The following is an 11,034-nucleotide window of genomic DNA, read 5'->3' on the forward strand; positions in this document are numbered from 1 at the left end:
TATATATATAAAAAACACATGATCTTGGATTTGCTAATACTGATACACAGTCCTGAAAATGCCCTAATTATTTTTCCTTCTGCAAACAGGTATTTTTTTTTTGCAGATCTGCATTAAACTTATACATTTATTTGGAAAGATTAACATTGACATTATTCAATGTTATATATTTTCAATTCCAGGTACATAGTATTTCCTTTCTAATCCAGTCTGTTAAGTTGGAAGTTTCAAGAACTTTAAAAAAATTATTATTCAGGTTTTGAACATATATTATCTGTATTAAACTCTTTACTGGTGTTATTTTTATATGGCACATTTCCCCACGGTCTATTCTAAATCATTATTTCTGATAGACAGGAAAGCTATTGAACTGTGTACAAAATTTTTGGAAAACAGTATTGAGGCTTTTCAAAAGATTAAAAAATAGGACTGCCATATGATCCAGCAATCCCATTTTGGAGTATTTATCCAAAAGAATGGAAATCAGGATCTCAAAGAGATAACTACACTCCCATGTTCACTGCAGCATTATTTACAATACCCAGAATATTGAAACAACCTAAATGTCCATTGATGGATGAATGGATAAAGAAAACATGGTATATTCATATAATGGAATATTATTTAGCTTTAGAAAAAGAAGAAAATCCTGTCATTTGAAACCATATGGATGACCCTGGAGCACATTATACTAAGTGAAATAAGTCAGTCATAGAAGGACAAATACTGCACGATTCCACTTATATGAGGTGTCTAAAATAGTCAAACTCATAGAAGCAGAGGGTAGATTGGTGGTTGCCTGCGGCTCAGGGGAGGGAGAATGAGGAGTTGCTATTCAACATGTATAAAGTTTCAGTTACGTCAGATGCATAAATTGTAGAGATCTGCTGTTAAATACAGTGCCTACAGTTAACAACAATGTACACTTATTTTGTGAGAGAGTAGATCTCATGTTGTGTTCTTACCACAGTAAAAAAAAAAAAAATTAACTGGAAAACAATTATACAAATAGTTCTTCAAAGATAGAAGTCAGAATCTATACTGCCTCATTCTCCAGATGTGAGGTAGTGTCACTCCCTATCTTCTAATTCTTTAATATGTTTGTTGGAGGCAGAGTTTCACAGACCACTTCCTGGTGTGGGGGTGGGCATCTCACCTGAGTCATAGAAAGTTCCAGAGATTGGGCAAGCTGATAACTTGAGCCAGGGAGATGAGGTCATTCTTTTTGCCAACCATTGCAATCTTGCAAAAGGCAGAGGTGGTGACATGTTTCCTGGACCAGAAACTAAACCTATGTGAGAAGCCCTTAGGCAGAAGAAGATGGAAAGTGTGATCAGTGGAGTTCATTCTGGACCCTGTCCCCACCTTGACCTCTCCCAACCCCTCCATACTGTAGCCAGAGTGAACTTTTGTCATGAAAGATGATTCAGAGGACCCATCATGATCTGTCTCTGCTCACTTCTCTCTAGCCTACTGGCTACCTCCTCTCCTCTCTCTGGGACCCAATTCTCTAAGCATTAGTAAATTTCTTTCAGCTCCACAAGAAACTCATCATTTTCATTTTTACCTGTAGGCCTTTGTCCATGCCTATCTCTCTGTTCCAGCCCCTTTCACATCCAACCTTCCAAACTGATTAATGCCTGCTCATTGTCAAGTCGCAATTCTGACCTCAGTTCCTCTAGGAATTTTTCCCTGACCCTCAAGACTGGGTTAGGTTGGGGCACCTGGGTGGCTCAGTCTTTAAGCGTCTGCCTTCGGCTCAGGTCATGATCCCAGGGTCCTGGGATCAAGCCCCGCATCGGGCTCCCTGCTCTGTGGGAAGCCTGCTTCTCCCTCTCCCACTCCCCCTGCCTGTGTTCCCTCTCTTGCTGTGTTTCTCTCTGTCAAATAAATAAATAAAATCTTTAAAAAAAAAAACTGGGTTAGGTTTTCCCCTTCCAGGGGTTTTTACTCTTATTCTATGGGTTATCCAACTGTGTTGTGATTGCCTATTAACTTGTCTGCTCCTCACTCCCCCTATACTGAAAGCTCCTTCAGACAGAGACAGAATCTGCCCAACATCTGACCTCATGAGATACCCCAAGTTAGAGCTTCCCAATCAACTTGCTCCCAAACTTCCTGATCCATAGACTCTGTGAGACAATAAGTGATTGTTGTTGTCTTGAATCACTAAATTTTGGAGTCATTTGTTATAGAGTAATGGATAACTAATACACTATCAAAACTCAGCAGCTTTAAACAACCGTATCTCAGATTCTGCAGGATAGTAATTGGCAATCTCTTGGTCCTTGTGGCATCAACTGCGGCACAACTCAGCAATACTCAGCTGATGGGTGGGCTTGCTGGGCAGATCCAAGATAGCTTCACTCACAGGTCAGGCACTTTTTGGGCTAGAAGATAGGCTTAGTTGGAACAGATGACCATAGGGCCTACATTTGGCCTCTCCAGCATGGCTGTCTCAAAGCAGATGGACTTTTTACATGGCAGCTGGCTTCCCTCAGAAAAAGTATCCCAAAAGAACCCAGAAGAAGCTGCATGACTTTTTATGACCTAGCTTTGGAAATAATGTACAGTCATTTCTGCTATCTCTCTTGGTTGAAACAGTCATAAGACCACCTAGACTCAAGAAGAGGAAAGAGACCCCCCCTCTTGATAGGAGGAGTATCAAAGAATTTGTAGCTATTTTTTTTTAAAAGTCGACTAATTATTAAGGTATAATTTGCATGCAATAAAATGCACCCATTTAAATATGTAATTTGGCAAGTTTTAACAAATGCCTATATCCTGCGACTACCACCACCATGAAGTTATAGAGCATTTCCTTCATCCCAAAGTTCCCTCCTGCCTCCTTGCAGTCAGGCCCCTCACCTCTCCCTCTCAGCACTAGGCAAGTACTAACCTGCTTTCAGGCTCTTCTAGAATTTTATATGATACAGTATATAGTTTTTCACTTTTTCACTTAGCTAAACTCTTTTGAGACCTGCCCTGTTGTTTATTGCGTGTATCAATAGTTCATCTCTTTTTTATTGCTAAGTAGTTGCTATTGTATGGCTATAAACTTTTTGTTTTAGCAGTTACCTGTTGATGGACATCTGGGTTGTTTCCAGGTTTAGATTATTATGATAAAGCTGCTATGGACAATCATTTTCATTTCTCTTGAACAAATATCTAGGAGTGAAGTTGCTGGGTTGGTCATACGAGAGATACGTGTTTAACTTTATAAGACCACCCAATTGTTTTCCAAAATGGTTGTGCCATCTTACTTTTCCAGCAATAATATATGAAAGTCCTAGCTGCTCCCATCCTTGCTAACACACAGTATTGTCAGTCTTTTTAAGTTTAGCCACTCTAATGGGTGTGTAGTGGTATCTCATTAGGGATTTAATTTGCATTTCCCAGAGGACTAATGGTGTTGAGTGTGTTTTCATGTATTAATTGGCCACTGATATGTCTTCTTTTGTGGAGTGTCTGTTCAAATCTTTGGGCATTTGTAATTGGTTGTTTTATTCTCTCATGATTGAGCTTTAGTTGTTTATAAATTATGGATACCAGCCTTTGGTCAGGTATATGTATTGAAATATTTTCCTCCAGACCGTGGCTTGCCTTTTCATCTTCTTAAAACTAATGAAAGAGCAGAAGTTTTTAATTTTTATGAAGTTCAATTTATTATTTTCTTTTTTAAAATTCCTATTAAAAAACCTATAAACTGGGGCACCTGGGTGGCTCAGTTGGTTAAGCAACTGCCTTCGGCTCAGGTCATGATCCTCGAGTCCCGGAATCGAGTCCCACATCGGGGGGTCCCTGCTCATCAGGGAGCCTGCTTCTCCCTCTGACCCTCCCCCCTCTCATGCTCTCTCTCTCTCTCTCTCATTCTCTCTCTCAAATAAATAAATAAATAAAATCTTTAAAAAAAAAAACCTATAAACTAAAAACTTTGCCTACCCAAGATCACGAAGATTTTTTCCTATGTTTTACTCCAGGAGTTTTATAGTTTTAGCTTTTCTGTTCAGATCTATGATTAACTTTGAGTTAATTTTTTATAGGTGTATAATCAGGTCAAGATTCGTTTTTTTTTCCAGGCATATGCAATGGTTACAGTAGCATTTGTTGAAAATAGTATCCTTTCCTCATTTATTTACCTTGGCACTTCTGTCTAAGCAACTGTCTATATATGTGTGTATATATATACATATATATATAAAATCAAATATGATAGTCAAATATATGTAAATATATATGTATATATGTTTTTACATATCTATTTCTGGACGTTTTTGTCACGTTCTATTGATTTGTATGTTTCTCTTATGTAGTCATATTTTAAAACTGCCAAAAGCATGTAGCAACTCACTGGAGCTGAATCGCTCCCATGACATCATACACTAACGCCCTCAAGCACAGTCCATATTAGCTGGCTCAGGCTTCTGGGAGATGACACTCTGGCTCCAGCTTACCGTTCTGAGCTCCTCTCCCTCAGAGAGCACAAAGAGATCATAAAAGTAATTTCAAAAATTAGGAGGAGGAGGAGATATGTTGGGGGGGAAAGCGATGTGATCTCTTTTTGCCAGAGTTCTGGTCATTCAAGTTAAACTTCGTTTCAAGAGACAGAGATGAAGAGATGGGGTAGATTGCAGAGCCATGTCTCCAGCCTAAAAGAAAAAGTCACAACCCTTATAAATAAGGTGGGAAACAATCCCATTTTTTAATATTGAAACATGCCAGTGGATGTTAGATCAAAACATAATCCCCTTTATGAGTCTGTCACAGCGCCTGCTTAAAGGTAGTGTAAACTTTCCCTCTCAAGAGAATATTTTATTTCATGACTTTTTTTTTTTTTTGCAAAATACCTTTTTAATTGTTTCCTATTTGTCAGGAACAAAGTTTTTGGATAAGAAGTCATAGCAGGGCTTTTCTGTTTCTCAAAAGCAACTTTGTTGTCAGTAAACTTTCTGATTTACTAGAAATTTGAACTGGTTTACAAAGTCAACAGCTCAGGTCTCTAAAAATTATTGAGATTTAATATTAATACATTTAGTTGATTGCTTTAGGGTCTGTTTGCAGAAAGAGTGATCCTCAATGAAAACAGGTGAACAATTTGAAAAAGTATAAAATGTTTAGCAACTGTGCATACCAAAGAGGTTATTTGGCACTTTGCCAAATTAGACAATATATTTGGCTTTTTCTACCACAGAAATTCTCCTACCTGCATTTCTTTAGGTGGAGGGGTGGATGGGTAGAGGGAGAGGAAGAGAGAGAATCTTAAGTAGGCTCCACACCCAGAGCAGAGCCTGGGCCAGGCTCGATCTCACGGCCCTGAGATCATGACCTGATCCAAAATCAAGAGTCAGAATCTTGACTGACTGAGCCACCCAGGCGCCCCTCTCCTGCCTGTATTTCTACATCACTCAACATGGCAAGGCTAACAGAAAATCAAAGTCAAATGAGGAAACTTGGCAAATGCTTATCTGGCTTCACTGTTTAACCACCAACTGGCAAATACCATAAGAAAAACTGTACAGGAGATAAATGATAGGGTAAAAGTACATTTTTGACCCTGGGCCCAGGCTCTCATAAAAGCAGTAGGCTAAGATTTATAGGAAATGATTTGGGAATGATTTCAAAGTGCTGAATAATCACAAAAATTGTTTTTCCATTTAACAGAAATAATCCGTTCACTTGAAAATTTTTGGTGGTAGCTTTTTTTTTCCCTCCTGCATCTGTACTCTATTTAATAATTTTACCCCACAATCCCACCTGTTGTTATTCTAGGAAAGACCAAGTACCTAAAAATCCTTTATCAGATGTGTAGATCACAGCAAACTGTGGGCATTTAACAAATACATAACACTGATGGAATAAAGGAAGGTTCAAATGAGCTAGAACACATAAATTATCTCAGACTGGTTATTTTTTGGATAACTTTTTTTTTTTTTTTAAGATTTTTTTTTTTTTATTTATTTATTTGACAGAGAGAGACACAGTGAGAGAGGGAACACAAGCAGGGGGAGTGGGAGAGGGAGAAGCAGGCTTCCCGCCGAGCAGGGAGCCCGATGTGGGGCTCGATCCCAGGACCCTGGGATCATGACCTGAGCCGAAGGCAGACGCTTAACGACTGAGCCACCCAGGCGCCCCTGGATGACTTTTTACTGATGAGAAAAACTCCCTCAATCAAAAGCTAGTATTTGTATTAACTGCTTCAATTCCTTTCTTTTAAGTTCTTAATTTGTTTATTAATATAACACAGAACTAATCAGAAAATATATGATAATCTATTTTTTAATATCTAATTTTTCTAATTTTTAAAAAAGATTTTATTTATTTATTTGAGAGAGAGACACACACAGGGAGAGCACGAGCAGGGGAGGGGCAGAGGGAGAAGGAGAAGCAGACTCCCAGAGGAGGAGCCCAACAGGGATCATGACCTGAGCCAAAGGCAGACGCTTAACCAACTGAGCCACCCAGGCGACCAGATAATCTATTTTTTAAAAATCAAATTCAAGAATGCCAAACAGGTGACTTATGAAGAGTGGAGGTTCAAGAGAGGGCCTCACTTCTGTCTTCCCGGGACAGAGAGAGAACTATTTGACTAGGGTGTTATTAACCTAAGTAGGTGCTGCCAGGATGTAAGAAATTGTCTTGAGGCAGAGAACGAGGGAAAAATGCAGGAGAGAAAAGGGGAACTTCAAAGGTTGTAGGGGTCTGATGTATTTTCCCCTCAAAGTAGGACAGAGCTGCAAAACGTAGAAAGTGGGGGAAAGACGGAATCGAAATTTGTGTTGGTTTTCTTGAGGTTATGAGCAAAAAAGTAAAGCGAGAAGCAAAATAGGATCAAGGATCTTTCAGAGCTGGACGTTATCATATAAACACTTAGTCCAGGGGGTTGCAATTCTGCTTAGAGTCAAACCCAAAGGAAGTCTTACACAAAACAAGAGAAGAGAGAAGAAAAGCCTTGGTGGTTGAAGAGCAGAGTGGGGCAGAACCCGGCCATGCGCACAAATCCCTTTCCCCGTCCTGCGAGCTTCTGGAAAACCACAGAGCCGTCTCTATGTCTCACTTGAAGCGGAAGAAACAGACACACAGATCCAAGTGTGTCTCACGGTCACAGCGCAGAGCCGGATGTCACGTCTCCACACAACTCACTACTTACGGGTTTGCCACTGGAGGCAGGCAAGGAGGGGGCGTGAGTTTTGTGCAATCAGCAGGGTGAGCGTTGGCAGTGAAAATCGCTCAGGGAGAAGGCGGGATGGCGGGATCTCGGGGGCAAAAGGCGGCAGCGCGGCCCCTTCGCCTGGATTCTTCCCCTTGCGGCCACCAGGTGGCGCGCCCGGCCCGCGGGTAGCGGTTGCGCAGGGTGGCGGGAGGGGGAAGCCCTCGCGCGCGCGTCGCCTTGGAAACGGAGGGTGTGGCGGCAGCTGCCGAGTGTGTGGGCCTGGTCCGCGGGCCGCATACCAGTGCTACTTGTGCGTCCACTGCAGTGCATCCGCACCTGGCAGCCGTCCAGGGGAGGTAGGGAGACCGGCTGGACCCCTCGCTCGGCCGCTGACTCCTTCCAGTCTGACTCTTAAGACTTTACATATCCGCCCCACCCCCACCAGCCCTGTGGCCTGCTCTGAGCCCAAATGGGCCTGGGGTCGCGCCCTCCTGGCGTCCTCCACCAAGTCCTGCTCCTGGACCGTTGGGAATCGCCAGGAGGGGTTCTCATAGGCCCACCCCTTTTCACGCAGGAGATCGAAAGGGAAGGAGATCTTTTGATCTGATCAAAATACTAACCTCTCTTTCCTCGCAGTTGAATCCCCGGATGCGTTGCTGATTTGCCCTTCTAGATCTTCTGCTCCTGGAGGACAGGATCTGAATTTGACTCAGATTTGTAACTTTCATGGTGCCCTCACAGCCTCTCGTACACAGTAGATGCTCAGTAAACGAATCCTTCCATTTGTATGGAGCTTTATGCTTGACAGTGTTCCCAAATCATTTGAGCTTTCTTGATAACCCTGCCAGGAGGCAGGAAAGATGGAAGAGAACCCAGGGTCAGAGGGGTTTCGAGGCTTGTTCGAGGTTATAAAACTCATTAGTGGAGGAGCTAAGACTAGACTCAAGTCTTGCTCTGCGTAGTGCTCTTCTCACTGCATTCCCAGTCTTGTGAATGCCTTTTGAGTGAAGGCTCACACATCCTGCATCCTTCTCCGGATGAGCACAATAGCCTTCCCGCGTGGGTACTTCCTGAGTGCCCTGAGTGTTGTTGATGGCCTCACCCTCACCCTCCCAATCCACAGATTGGCTTCAGCTCCTTGCCCTGGATGCTGCAACATCCTTCTGAACAGGACACTTAGTTTATTTCTTTTATTAATTTGTTAGATTTGTATAGTACCTTGCTTCTTCACCCCCCTTCTTACTCCATGATTAATTTTCTGCTGGGCAAGAGAGTTGAGGAGGTGGTTGGGAGGTGGAATTCAATGGGAGGTCCCATTGAAGAAAAAATATATATACACATATATATTTCTGTGAAGGCAGAGAAGGAAAATAACAAGACTGGGTATTTATCACTACGTGTGTGATAACCCCTCATGGATTTCCTTATTGCCACCCCAAGACCTGGCTCCAATAGATTTTCTTCATATTCCCCACTGTTCTTTGAAGCTAGAAGCCTTTTTGTTCTCCTCCACTATCAGGATGAAAATACTACCTGTAGTTCCATTATCCTCACAATATTTTTTCACAATGAATGTGAAAATGTGACATTTCTAAGCTTGAAAGACAGCAGGAGTTGGGGGGGAAATGTAGTTCTGGTTGCTAGAGAAGTTAGTATAATATAGTGCTTTTCAAACTATGTCATGAGCAATTCTGGATCAGAAGATAGACCAATTTTTAAGGTAAGAATCCAGTATAATTTGAGAACTGCAGTTCAGAAATGTGCCACTGACCAAAGGATTTGCATTGGTAAAGAAAATACATGGTAATGTAACATAAATCATCAATTAGGCAAGTGAAAGTTAAAAATATCATTTCTCCAGATATTTTATTTATTTATTTATTTTTTTTTTAAAATATAAGGTACATTAATAATAGTTAACTTTATTTTTTTTTTTAATTTTAAGTAGGCTCCATACAACTTTATTTTTTTTTTTAATTTTAAGTAGGCTGCATACCATGGGGCTTGAACTCACAACCCTGAGACTGAGCCAACCAGGCACTTTTATCCAAATATTTTTAAATACCTTAATTTGAATATATGGTGGTTTAACATATCTCCAAACTGGCTGTGTTTTACATTTTAAAGCTGCTTTGGGCTGTATATACACAATCAATAAAAAAGGAGAACTGAATTTGTTTTAAGCTAACTCTTAGGTGATATTCTCACTACTAAAAAGCTTTAAATGAATTCAGGGTTTTTTAAGATACACTGAAGAACCATTTCTAAAACACTTAAAAATTGTATTAAAAGTATGTTTTACCATAAGTGAGAATTTGAATTTGAAAGTAATTTACTTTCAGGACCCCTGGGTGGCTCAGTCAGTTGAGCATCCGACTCTTGATCTTGGCTTGGGTCTTGAGCCCCACATTGGGCTCCACGTTGGGCTCTGCACTGGGCATGGAGCATACTTAAAATAAATAAATAAATAAATAAATAAATAAATAAATAAATAAATAAATTTTACTTTCTAAATTAAGGGTATATACAATATTATGAGCAAATAAATAGGGCCATTGGTAAAGAAAGTGAGTACACATTACTTGCAAGTCAGTCATTCAAATTAGATATTTATTGAACATCCAGTTTGCATCCATGGGAGATGCTGGCCTATGTGCCAACTTATATTTTTGAAAACCCAAAGATGGTTTGTTGAAGTGATTAGTTGTTATTCAGTATTAAAGGAGTTGTGTTTTGTTGAGGATGAATGCCATGAATGTTTTCAAATATATATTGCAATTAACACTATAGTGAGATATTAGACATTATTATTATTATTTATTAGAGTTACACATTTATAGCTAGTTAATGGCAGCGTCAGCACTAGATAGACTTCAAGACTTCCAACACCCATATAGAGATCTTTTAACTAAACCTCTGATGGAATCTTATTCAGAACTTTTGCCATTACTAATGTTATTAAGTAAATATCTTCCATTTTAATCTACATTTTTATGTAAAAACATTGGCTAACAAACATCAGAATTCATTCCAAATGTCCAGAAAGGTATCAGGGCAGAACTGCCATCCCTCCCAGACCCCACAAAATTTGAAAAGAGTCATTAAGAGGCTTCTGGATATTCGTGGCCTCACAAAGTCATGAAAAAAGTCATTAGGACTTTCTAGATATTGAGCCAGGATCCTGACAATGCACTCTTTGTTTTTTGGGTGATTTTGCAGAGTCAAGTAAAGCATTATGGGGTAACAGCATATTTGAAGAAGATGGCTATTATATGTCCATTTTATCCAAACAGACTTCTTACTTTTCACTGAGAAGCATTCAGGGAATATATTTTGAAACATTTTCTGATGGAAAGTGATTATGGGGTGGTCTCTGAAAAGGCTGGAGACCTGAGTCTTTCAAACCCAGCCTCCTTGCCTGCCCTCCCTCCATGGCGTATGTTATTGAATGCCCAAACAGAGCTGGGAGAGGAAAAACAGCACAAAAGGTCACACTGTGGGCAGAGATCTCCGGAGCCTTCATTACCTGCACAATCTTGCTAGTCTTTTAAAGTTGCTCATTATTTTCTTAAAGTTCTGCTGGAGTATGCTTCTTTCTTCCCATCTGTCTGAGTAGAGACCTTGTCTCTTCCATATTTTATAATTAAGGGCCAGGTAAAGCCATGCACAGAGCTGGTGCTGAATAGATGTTTGCAGTTACTGATAGACAGATTAGGTGTCCCTCTGTCAAGAATTAGTCTATGTGCATGTATCATATGATCTCATTGATATGAGGAATTCTTAATTGCAGGAAACAAACTGAGTGTTGTTGGAGTGGGGGGTGGGGTGGGAGGGATGGGGTGACTGGGTGATAGACACTGGGGAGGGTACGTGCTCTGTTAAGC

General features: G+C 40.5%; 1 protein-coding gene across 1 annotated transcript in view; it reads left to right on the forward strand.

The window, feature by feature from the left end:
* Positions 1–7,217: 7,217 nt before the first annotated feature.
* CCDC83 (coiled-coil domain containing 83) overlaps positions 7,218–11,034 on the forward strand; it is a 46,972-nt gene continuing 43,155 nt past the window's right edge. Inside the window, exon 1 of the mRNA XM_031031120.2 lies at positions 7,218–7,506. The gene's annotated coding sequence lies outside the window, so the exon portion shown is untranslated. The remainder of the gene's footprint in view (positions 7,507–11,034) is intronic.

This window comes from Leptonychotes weddellii, chromosome 11 (genome assembly GCF_054177405.1).
Source record: "Leptonychotes weddellii isolate Sample4059 chromosome 11, ASM5417740v2, whole genome shotgun sequence".
Lineage (NCBI taxonomy): Eukaryota > Metazoa > Chordata > Mammalia > Carnivora > Phocidae > Leptonychotes > Leptonychotes weddellii.